The sequence below is a fragment of the Dendrobates tinctorius genome, unplaced genomic scaffold, assembly GCF_039654945.1.
Source record: "Dendrobates tinctorius isolate UK_male_01 unplaced genomic scaffold, ASM3965494v1 ptg000120l, whole genome shotgun sequence".
In the NCBI taxonomy this organism is placed as follows: Eukaryota; Metazoa; Chordata; class Amphibia; order Anura; family Dendrobatidae; genus Dendrobates; species Dendrobates tinctorius.
The window spans coordinates 30,332,038-30,344,137 of record NW_027361788.1 but is presented as its reverse complement, the minus strand read 5'-3'; positions in this window follow the sequence as shown (position 1 = coordinate 30,344,137).

Sequence of the window (12,100 nt, the reverse complement as noted above, 5' to 3'; positions counted from 1 at the left end):
TATACCCATCATACATATCCACCATCCCATAGGCCCGTGCCCATATACCCATCACACATCCTCCATCCCATAGTCCCATGTCCATATACCCATCACACATCCTCCATCCCATAGTCCCATGCCCATATCCCCATCATACACATCCTCCATCCCATAGTCCCATGCCCATATACCCATCACACATCCTCCATCCCATAGTCCCATGCCCATATACCCATCATACATATCCGCCATCCCATAGTCCCGTGCCCATATACCCATCACACATCCTCCATCCCATAGTCCCATGCCCATAACCCATCATATATATTCGCCATCCCATAGTCGAGTGCCCATATACCCATCACACATCCTTCATCTCATAGTCCCATGCCCATATATCCATCATACATATCCTCCATCCCACAGTCCCGTGCCCATATACCCATCATACATATCTGCCATCCCATAGTCCCGTGCCCATATACCCGTCATACATATCCTCCATCCCATAGTCCAGTGCCCATATACCCATCACACATCCTCCATCCCATTATGACATCATAATGAGCGGTGGGGCTTGAAACCTATGATTACATCAGCGTCGCCATGGCAACCATTATGATATCATAATGAGGGGCGGGGCTTGATACACACACACTTTTTCCCCCATTATGTAGATAGGGGCAAAATTGGTGAATTGGAACATGCAGGGTTAAAATTTCGCCTCACAACATAGCCTAGGACGCTCTTGGGGTCTAGACATGTGACTGTGCCAAATTTTGTGGCTGTAGCTGCGACGGTGCGGATGCCTATCCGTTGGCGCCTGAATGAAAAGGGACTGTATGGTAGGAGACCCAGGAAGACCTCACTTCTTACCCAGAGACATAAAAAAAGCCAGGCTGGAGTTTGCCAAAACTTACCTGAAAAAGCCTAAAACATTTTGGAAGAATGTTCTCTGGTCAGATGAGACAAAAGTAGAGCTTTTTGGGCAAAGGCATCAACATAGAGTTTACAGGAGAAAAAAAGAGGCATTCAAAGAAAAGAACACGGTCCCTACAGTCAAACATGGCGGAGGTTCCCTGATGATTTGGGGTTGCTTTGCTGCCCCTGGCACTGGACTGCTTGACCGTGTGCATGGCATTATGAAGTCTGAAGACTACCAACAAATTTTGCAGCATAATGTAGGGCCCAGTGTGAGAAAGCTGGGTCTCCCTCAGAGGTCATGGGTCTTCCAGCAGGACAATGACCCAAAACACACTTCAAAAAGCACTAGAAAATGGTTTGAGAGAAAGCACTGGAGACTTCTAAGGTGGCCAGCAATGAGTCCAGACCTGAATCCCATAGAACACCTGTGGAGAGATCTAAAAATGGCAGTTTGGAGAAGGCACCCTTCAAATATCAGGGACCTGGAGCAGTTTGCCAAAGAAGAATGGTCTAAAATTCCAGCAGAGCATTGTAAGAAACTCATTGATGGTTACCGGAAGCGGTTGGTCGCAGTTATTTTGGCTAAAGGTTGTGCAACCAATTATTAGGCTGAGGGTGCCAATACTTTTGTCTGGCCAATTTTTGGAGTTTTGTGTGAAATGATCAATGTTTTGCTTCATTGCTTCATTCTCTTTTGTGTTTTTTCATTTAAGACAAATTAAATGAAGATAATAATACCAAAGAATTTGTGTTTGCAATCATTTTCAGGAAGAAACTGAGTATTATCTGACAGAATTGCAGGGGTGTCAATACTTTTGGCCACAACTGTATAATATTAGGGAATTGTTTTGCAAGCAATTCTCTATTGTAACAATAGATCTAGAAAAATTCTCTGATCCTAACCTGCAAGCACTGGCAGCAAAATCTGCGGATGAATTGATTTTATTCTGTGACCTCCCGTCCTCCCTGGGACCGACGCTTTACATTATATTAGGAAATTGCTCAACATGCAATTCCATCCATGTAATACCACAGCGTCAATCTGTAATATTCGTTATGGCTGGTGATGAATAGGACTTGTGTATACAGCCGCTTAGTGCCAGAAATTCCAGAAATGGTGTAACCTGAAGCCAGTAATGCAGCGCTGGCAGTACTCGCATTTAACCCCTTACATGCCAATATACACTAACTTTTACCACTTTAAATGGCTCTTTACTTATGGGGAAGTGACTTGGCCCTTGCTTAGGCCCTAGAGTTAGAGGGTCTGGCTCTAGCAGCGATTGCGGTCATACCTGGTCTGCCCGGGTGTCAGAGTGGGGAACAAAGGTGCCGTTGTTGCACCTGAAGACATCGACACTATGAATGGCATGTGATGGGTGGCGGTACAGATTTTGCATCCGGACCCAGGAGTTTCTGCATCTCCACAGGAATTGCTATTCAGGCATTTCCCCAGTACCTTAGTATATATGCACGGAGCACAATCCTACAATTTCCTTGGGCCATATTTGCCTTGAGCAAATTTCCAAAGTAAAGTGAGTCTTCCTTGTACCTGGTCATTGTCCAAGAGCTGCAACCATGACAGCAGCATGAAACAATCACACCCCATAACCGACTGACTCACACCCACGGCAGAGAACGCACCTGAGCCAAAAGTGAAGCTGGACGGTACAAGAGGAGAGAGCACACAGACCGCTGGGTACAGAAAATGTGGGTCACCATGATGCTCCATATGTCGCTGTCATTAAAAGGGGATTCGTTATCCGGGTATGTATGCAAACATATAATAGGATATTACAACTGACCATGCTTGCATGTAGAGCCATTGGCGAGGGTCCATATACCTAAACTAACCCAACACACATATTCACCAAATCTCAGGCTGCATGAATATACTCTCACCATAGGGGGCGCTAGTGTAGAGGTCTCAACCAGGCCCTTTGCTCCTGAGGGACCTTTCCAAATGTGAACCGCAGCATTACATACGTATATATAACGTATAGAGCTCCGACACATCATTACTTGCTAGGAGTAGGGCCAAGACTTTTGCATTAAATGGCAGCTAAACTTTTTCATTTTTTGATATACTATATCTCTTTTTCACTACTATTGATTGGTGGAAGTATGATCACTGAAACCAATGGCAGAAGCAATCAAGCACTAGTATGGCGATATACCGGCACAATAGAAAGTCTGTGGGTCTTATTAAAATTGCATTGCAAAACTGTTAGGTCTAAACTGTCCAAAAAAGGACACCTTTAAAGGGATTTCATAGGTTTATAGAGATGAGGTGGGGGAGAGACACAGCAAGTATTAACAGGACCCCCATTCTAGTGAAGATTGGTCATCAACTACCTGGTAGAGGAGGTCTTTGTGCTAAACCTATGATCCATGGGTTAGCTTGCTTGTCCTTGTGTACTAATGCCTATGGAGTCAGGATACCTAATTGCCCAACAAGTTTGAGGATTCACCCAACTTGGGTTGGGTTCCTCTCGCCAAGTAAGCTGTCCTGCCTCTTTTGGTCTGTGGAGTGACAGATGCTTCAGGGGTCAGCAACCTGCAGCACTCAAGTTGTTGGGAAACTGTGACTCGAAGATGGCTCCAACAGTGCTGTCTTGGGTTTTCTTCCCCTGTTGTAGAATCAGCACTGCCATGAGGTCTGTCATCCATGCACATTCTTGTAGATGTCCCTTATAATGTGACAGGTGCAAAATAATGGCTAGGAGTGTTCTTCATGGTTCTAAATTAGTGTATCATATTCAAAGCTTGGTACTATGAACTTTGTGCATAGTAAAACTGGCCGGAGGTGATGCACTGGCCCGTAAATGTTTCCTGTTGGTCGAAAGACAAATATAACCCTGTAAATAAGACTTTTTCTTTCCCTTGAAGATAAAGTGTTGTGGTTGTGGTACCATGCGGCCAGAATGCTGTGAACGAGGGTAGGAAGACCCATCAAAAAAGAGATGTTGATGGATGTTCCCAGCAACAGCAGCAAAACATTAGATGGATTTTACAATGACCTTCGTCGGAAATATCCAGATGCTTTCACTCTTGCTGCTGACCTTGGCAGAAGAAATGGATCCTTACAGAAATTACCACGCCTGGAGAAGACGCCATCTCCAATCCTTGGATTTCCACCAAATTCTTCGAATGTGGCCTCTCCACAAAAATGGTCACCTGATAGTTTTCTTTCCAAGGTGAAATATCAGAAAACACATAACGAACAAAGGAAAGAAGTAGAAAAGCATCAGCAAAGTGGACATGCAGTCATTATCAAGGATCAAGCCATTCCTATGCCAACCTGGACCCGGAAAGATCACCTGGAAGCTCAAAATGGGGCATTGTTTCATCTTCCAACTCTACGCACCCAGATTGAACAAAACAAAGTTGAGTTGAAAAACAGGCTTAATCCACCCAAAAAGAAAGAGACCACCCAAAGTTCTGCAGTACAGATGAGCAATAGTGTTCAAGCAAAGACTTCCAGTGATTACATATGCTCAAAGTCCATCACTGATTACACCGCCACTCAGACCACTAGTGATCATAGTACCAGGAAGATCTCCAGAAATTGTTCTACAATAAAGTCTAACGATGATTACACCACCACTCAGACCACTAGTGATCACATCACCAGGAAGACCTCCAGAGATTGTTCTACAATAAAGTCTAACGATGATTACACCACCTCACAGACCACTAGTGATCACATCACAGGGAAGACCTCTAGAGATTGTACTACAACAAAACCCACCAATGATCACAATGCCACAAAACCCACCAAGGATTATATCATTAACACAGAAGCCATCAGAGATTATACCAACACACAGACCATTACTGATTACACAAAAATCATAAATGATTATACCACCACAAAACCCACCAATGATTACACCACCGCACAGACCATCAGAAATTACACAACCATAAAGCTCACCAAAGATTACACCAGCACAAAACCCATGAAAGATTATACCCCTAAGACCATCAATGATAACCCCACCGCACAGACTGTCAGAGATTACACAACAGCAAAGCTGGCCAGAGAACACCCCAACACAAATTCCACCAATGAATATACCACCACCACAAAAATCAGCAAGGATTACACCACCATGGAGACCATTTATGATTACACTACCACAAAGTCTACCACGGAGTTCCCCACCACTGGAGAAAGTACCTCATCACGAAAAAACGTTTCTGGAATGAAGTCAGATCCATTAGGCACCATCATGAAAGAACTATTACCCAACAAGCCTATTCGATTGATGAAGGACCTGCCTAATACCACAAATAGGTTGCCCAATACTGGTAACAGTTTCTATTACAAATACTTTATTTGTGTACTTTGTTATAGTTTGCTTATACTAAGTGATGTTACCTTTGTGCCTTTCTGAATATTTTTACCTCTTCAATCACTCACAATATAAGTAAAGACTCACTCAGACACTGAGATACAGGGTAGCCGATAAGACAACTTTTTGAGTCTTTTTATAAAAACTTTGAATCACTTGAAATGTTCAGAAATGTAAGTTAAGGATCAGGCATTGTCCGATAGCTGATTCCACCTATAAAAAAATATTTTCTTCCTTTTGTTGGTGGTGGTGGGGGGGTGATATTGCTTAGTATTCTCAGGGGACCCGCTCTCTCCACAGAGAGAGTTAGCACCTTTCATGGCACAACATTAGTGAAGGCACTCTCATGGGTGACTATACGGAATAACCGTTTGCTGGATTAAATCCACTGGAAAACTGTGGGAAGAAGCTAGGTTTCCTTATGTTACTACATATACTCAAGTACACCACAACCTTTTTTTGTTTTGGTGTAGTAGGCCCTGGCTGACAGAGAATGTCTATCAAGGAGGTCTATGACTTGGGTGACCCCACAGATTCCACAAACGATAGGCTAGTGTTGTTTAGTTATGAACCGGTTTGACATTGTATCTCCACAAACATTAAGTGTGAAGACTAAGGTGATTTTTTGGGGGCAACATGGCCCACACAAGTATCATAGATCATCTGTTCTCTTCTTTTAGGTGGCTGCATTTCAGACAGTGACTCTGGAGTCTCCGTTTGCTCACCCATGAAAATATTTAGGTAAATTATAATGTATGATATTACAAAATCTGTAGACTTCTACAAAAATCAGAGCTCAGCAACATGGCATTCACACACAAAGACGACATTCACCAATCATCGTACCATTCTGAATGAATAGTGAGGTGTCACATTACAGAAGATGACATTGTGAGGCCTATGAAATGGGCCAGTCCACTTTGCGTCTTCCTTATTTTATACATTAGTGTTATATTTTCCACTTTGTATGACCAACGAGAACAATGGGATCCAATGTAGAGATCTGAATTAACTTAATTGGGGAAGTGCTTCTTCTAGTCAGGCCAGAAAGCACAAACGGTATGTGTTCAATCATTGATGCTCTATCCACAAGTGAGTGGACGTCTCAAACAGGATTCTCCCTTTATGGCAAGTCAGTGCTTCAGTTTCCCAAATCCTTAGGTACCAGAAAAGGGATGTAATTACTTTTCACGTTAGACAGCAAAAGGGCTAGGAGCATGCTTTGGGTAAGGGATCATAACTGCACGAGTACTTGATTGCCAAAGGAAGAAGACGATCATAGGCAATCATCAGGTCGTGTAGGTGGTGGCCTTCAGCATGACAGTCAGACTAAAAGGTGTGAACTGGCCAAGTACGACCTGTGACCCATAGCAAAGACTTCGGTGATATAAGAGGCCAGAAAATGCTCTTCCATACCATTGCCAGTTTTAGATGGAGATGGGTCGCCCTCCCAGGGCTGTGGGGTACTCGGTAGCGGGCCGGTGTCAGCAGGATGTGTCACAGCGGCGGTGACCCGGTCTGTGGCCCTGGGCGCCCAAGTAATGGGGAAATTGAAATGGTGGAATGTGGTTAAATGAATAGTTCGTGATGCCACCTGTGGTGTTCGGCAAGTGAGATGTTAAGCCGACGCTGCATGCAGATCCTCTGGGACTGGTGGTGTGTTGCAGCCAAGATGGTGAAGCTCCCCACAGGTGGAGATGTAGTCCCAGGGCAGTGTAGATGTAGGGTTAGAGGACAGGCACATGCGGTATAGAAGCTGGTACCCAGATGTAGTGGTACAGGGTGTGTTGGCGCAGGAATAAATGGAGGACGCCAGGGCTTGTAGTTCCAAAGCTTTACTCACAGTCTGTGGTACACACCGGTGCCTGCCTCCGTGCTGTGTCCTCCGGGTCAGGGACTTAGTCAACCTCCAGGTCAAATGGAATGCTCCCTTCCAACACTCCACCAACGTGTGCCTTTCTGAACGTCTCCTCTTATAGCGCCTTTGGTGTGAAGTACTCCTAGTACTGAGTTACACTGGAGTTCCTCCTGACAGATATTTCCAAGAACTATACTTGAACTGCAGACAGCTGTAGCCTGCTTCGGGGACCCCTTGCTCCTGAGTCCCGGCTCACTATCAAGGTTGCTGTTGTGTCCCAAGTCTGAGATGGGAGTAGTGCCTTTACAGCCCACTACTCCTCCGGTGTCTGCTGCACGATCATTAGTATCCATACAACCTCGGTTACCGGGCCCCGGCCTTGCGCTTAGAACTTCTAGGCAGGGTTCTCTCCTAATCCACGTCCTCTGTTCTCTTTGACTCCTACGCTCCATACTAGTCTTTCCTTCTTATGGAAGATCAGGTTTCTGTTCAGTGTCTTTCTCCTTCTTTCCTTTCCCGTGCCAGCAGACCCAGGTCACTGAGACCTGCTGCAGCACCTCCTTCCTCCATCCCTTTCCAAGGGATCTTCTCTCCTCTCTCACTGACTGACCGACTGACCTGAAATTCTAAACCTTCCCGCTCTTTTATGTATTCTAACTCCACCTGCCTCCCAGCAGGTTTCGTGTTCCAAGCAGGGAGCCACCAAAGGTGCTCTGCTACACTCCAAGCAGGGAGCCGCAATGTGGCTATGCTGAACTACTCTGTTGGAGCGTGGTCAGGAGCCTCCAACTCACCTGGATGGTGGGGCACCATACCTCAGGAGGAGGTGCAGTACCTCTGTGGCAACTGAATCCTCAGGGGCGGCACAGAGAAGTCTTCTATACCTAAGAAGTTACACTTAACCAACAGACAAGTTAATAAAATCTAGATGGGATCAAGTTCCTTCATTGTTCTATAAAGTGTGTCCCTTGTTATCCGATTTTTGCTAAGCAATGTAGTTTCTCCTAAGAGAGCATTTCCCACGTATGGAGGACATGCTTTTCTGTAGAAACCTACAGGAGAGAAATGGGATGTTGGAGAAATACAGTCAGTAAATACCGTATGGGATCAGATTTTTTGATTTTCCTGACTCAAATACTAATTTACGCAGGGATTATGGTCAAAACCACTCATCCTTGGCTCAACATCCTTGGTTCAGTCTCTGCTACTGATATTGAACCAAGTCCAGAATGTCTCAGGACTGCATGCTTGCCCCTCCTGGGCACAGCACTGGCTTTAGCCTTGGATGAAGTTGGCTGGTCTCATAAATTAGGGTCATTTGACTGCATTGAAGGAGGGTTATATTATGTATATGCTGGGTGGTAAAAGTAGACAGGTAGATGTTCCACTAATGCTTCTGTTTATCATCCATGCTCAGCGCCTTCCATTCTGGGCTGGCAGTCCAATAGGAAGAAGTCCAGTCAACATTTTGACCCATTGAGCAAAATTGGGGGCAGATTTCTCTCCACAGTTGTTGGACTCCTCTAATTACACATTGGTATAATATCCTATTATATATACTGTATATATATAAATGAGTATGTGTATGTATCAGCCACGCCCACTCCACATAGCAACCAATCACTAAGCATCTTTCATTTCACCAGAGCTGTTTAAAAGAAGCTGAGCTGTGATTGGTAGCTATGAGCAACAGTTTTCCTTGTAGACAGTTGTGGAAACTGAGGCCTATTATTCTTATCATTTCTATGGTGTTATCGTGCCGACACAGATCACCCTCTGACACAGACTGCAGGGGGAAGCCCAGTATCACATAGAATAGGATTAGACACATGGCTTAGCAGACAGTATCACACAGGATAGGATTAGAAACATGATTCAGTATACAGCATCACACAGTAGAGAATTAGATACACAGCTCAGCAGGCAGTATCACACAGGATAAGATTAGACACACGGCTCAGTATGCAGTATCACACAGGATATGATTAGATACACAGCTCAGCAGACAGTATCACACAGGTTAGGATTAGATACACTGCTCAGCACACAGTATCACACAAGATAGTATTAGATACACAGCCCAGTATTACACAGGATAGGATTAGATACACGGCTCAGTATACAGTATCACACAGGAGAGGATACACTTAGTATGCAGTATCACAAAGGATAAGATTAGACACATGGCTCAGTACGCAGTATCACACAGGATAAGATTAGATACACAGCTCAGCAGACAGTATCACACAGGACAGGATTTGATACACAGCTCAGCAGAAAGTATCACACAGGAGAGGATTAGGTACACGGCTCAGCAGTCAGTATCACACAGAATAGGATTAGATACACGGCTGAGCAGTCAGTAACACGATAGGATTAGATACACAGCTCAGCAGAAAGTATCACACAGGAGAGGATTAGGTACACAGCTCAGCAGACATTATCACACAGGATAGGGTTAGATACACAGCTCAGAAACAGGATGTGCCAAAGGAGAGGACATTTTCATTCCAAAAATTCCACTTATTCCATCTGATTTGCATTTTGATTTTAAACGCCTCCAGTTTCCACTTTGAATGGCATTTGCAATGTCCATTAACAATGCTCAGGGACAGTTCTTGAAATTAGTAGGGATCGATTTCCAATCTCCATGCTTTTCCCATGGTCACCTTTACGTGATCTGTTCAAGAGTTGGAACTGCCAAAAATCTGTTCATCTTTGCACTGAAAGGAAAAACCAAAAATGTTGTTTATCAAAAGGCTCTTGAATGAGTTGAAAATAATAATAATAATCGTTTAGTTAATTTGTGTTGCAAATCTGTAGTGTTGAATATATGATGTGAAATGTTTTTATGCGCAATATAATCATTATAATTTGTTATAACTAACCACAGTTGGTTACTATGCCCGGGCAACGCCGGGCTCTTCAGCTAGTATATAATAACACCTCCTTTAACAAAGTATCCCATTTTTAGATTCTACCTGTGGACTTTGGGTCTTTTCTTCCTGGACAATAGTTGAATGTGACCTCCAGAGCTTTCTCAGAAGTTCAAAGTCTTTACCCGTGTCTACATTTCAGGCACATCCTGGACATTTGCATAATATTGCACAGAACCAAGGCAAGGCCAATAATAAGAAATGGAATGAGGACTTGCTCTAATGCATGGATGTCGCCGGGAAATGCTTGATGTGCATTAAAAATGTGCTGACTCTCGAGATGTCTGTAAAGTTCATAAATGACACCAAGTCCCATTCTGTGCAATAATATTTGCACCACGCTATTAAAAAAATGGAATTTATATGTGACCAACAAAATTATCCTGTGATGAATGTATATACTGCAGAGGAAATTGTAGGAGGGCATTTCATATGTGAAAGTGGCGATTATTTATCGCCGGAAAATACAGGCATACTAAAGGCTAAGATTGTGGGCTATCAGGGTCGCCGCCTATCACATATCATTTTTGGGCTTCATTAGAGGATGCAGTACCAAGCTAGTACAGTGGGGGAAATAAGCATTTGATACACTGCCAATTTCACAAGTTTTCCCACCTACAAAGAATGGAGAGGTCAGTAATATTTATTGTAGGTACACTTCAACTATGAGAGACAGAAATCTAAAAATAAAATCCAGAAAATCACACTGTATGATTTTTACATAATTTGCATTTTATTGAAATAAGTATTTGATACAATAGAAAAATAGAACTTAATATTTGGTCCAGAAACCTTTGTTTGTAATTACAGAGGTCATATGTTTACTGTAGTTCTTGACCAAGTGTGCACACACTGCAGTGGGGATTTTGGTCCCCTCCTCCATACAGATCTTCTGCAGATCTTTCAGGTTTCGGGTCTGTTGCTGGGAAACATTGAGTTTCAGCTCCTCCAAAGATTATCTATTGGGATCAGGTCTGGAGACTGGCTAGGCCACTCCAGGACCTTGAAATGCTTCTTACAGAGTCACTCCTTAGTTGCCCTGGCTGTGTGTTTCGGGTCATTGTCATGCTGGAAGACCCAGCCATGACCCATCTTCAATGCTCTTACTGAGGTAAGGACATTGTTTGCCAAATCTCACGATACTTGACCCCATCCATCCTCCCTACAATATAGTACAGTCATCCTGCCCTCTTTGGAGAACAGCACCCCCACAGTCTGATATTTTTCCCACCATGCCTCATGGTTGGTAGGGTGTTCTTGGGGTTGTACTCATCCTTCTTCCTTCTCCTAACACAGCGAGTGGAATTGTTACCAAAACTGGCCTGGACATGTGAAGGCATTATCAGTGGGACCTTGTGTGCCATGCAGGATTTTAATCCATGCCGGCATAGTGTGTTGCTAACAGTAACTAACTCACTTCAGGTCATTGCCAGGTCCTCCAGTGTAGTTCTGGGCTAATTCCTTACCTTTCTCAGAGTCATCCTTACCCCATGAGGCCAGATCTTGCATGGAGCCCCAGACTGAGGAAGACAGACTTTGATCTTGTGTTTCTTCCATTTTCTAATTTTGCCAACAGTTGCCTTCTCACCAAGCTCCTTGCCTATTGACCTGCAGCCCATCCCAGCCTTGTGCAGGTCTACAATTTTATCCCTGGTGTCCTCAGACAGATCTTTGGTCTTGGCCATGGTGGCGAGGTTGGAGTGTGGTTGATTGATTGTGTGTACAGGTTTCTTTTATTCAGGTAACAAGTTCAAACAGGTGCAATAGATACAGGCAATTAGTTTCAGAGTAGGAAGCTTCTTAAAGAAAAACTAACAGGTCTGTGAGAGCCAGAATTCTTGCTGGTTGGTAGGTGATCAAATACTTATTTCATGCAACAAAATGCAAACTAATTATGTAAAAATAATACAATGTGATTTTCTGTTTTTTTTTTATTTTTAGATTTTGTCCTCTCACAGTTGAAGTGTACCTACGATACAAATTACGGACCTCTCCATTCTTTTTAGGTGGGAAAACTTGTGAAATCAGCAGTGTATCAAATACTT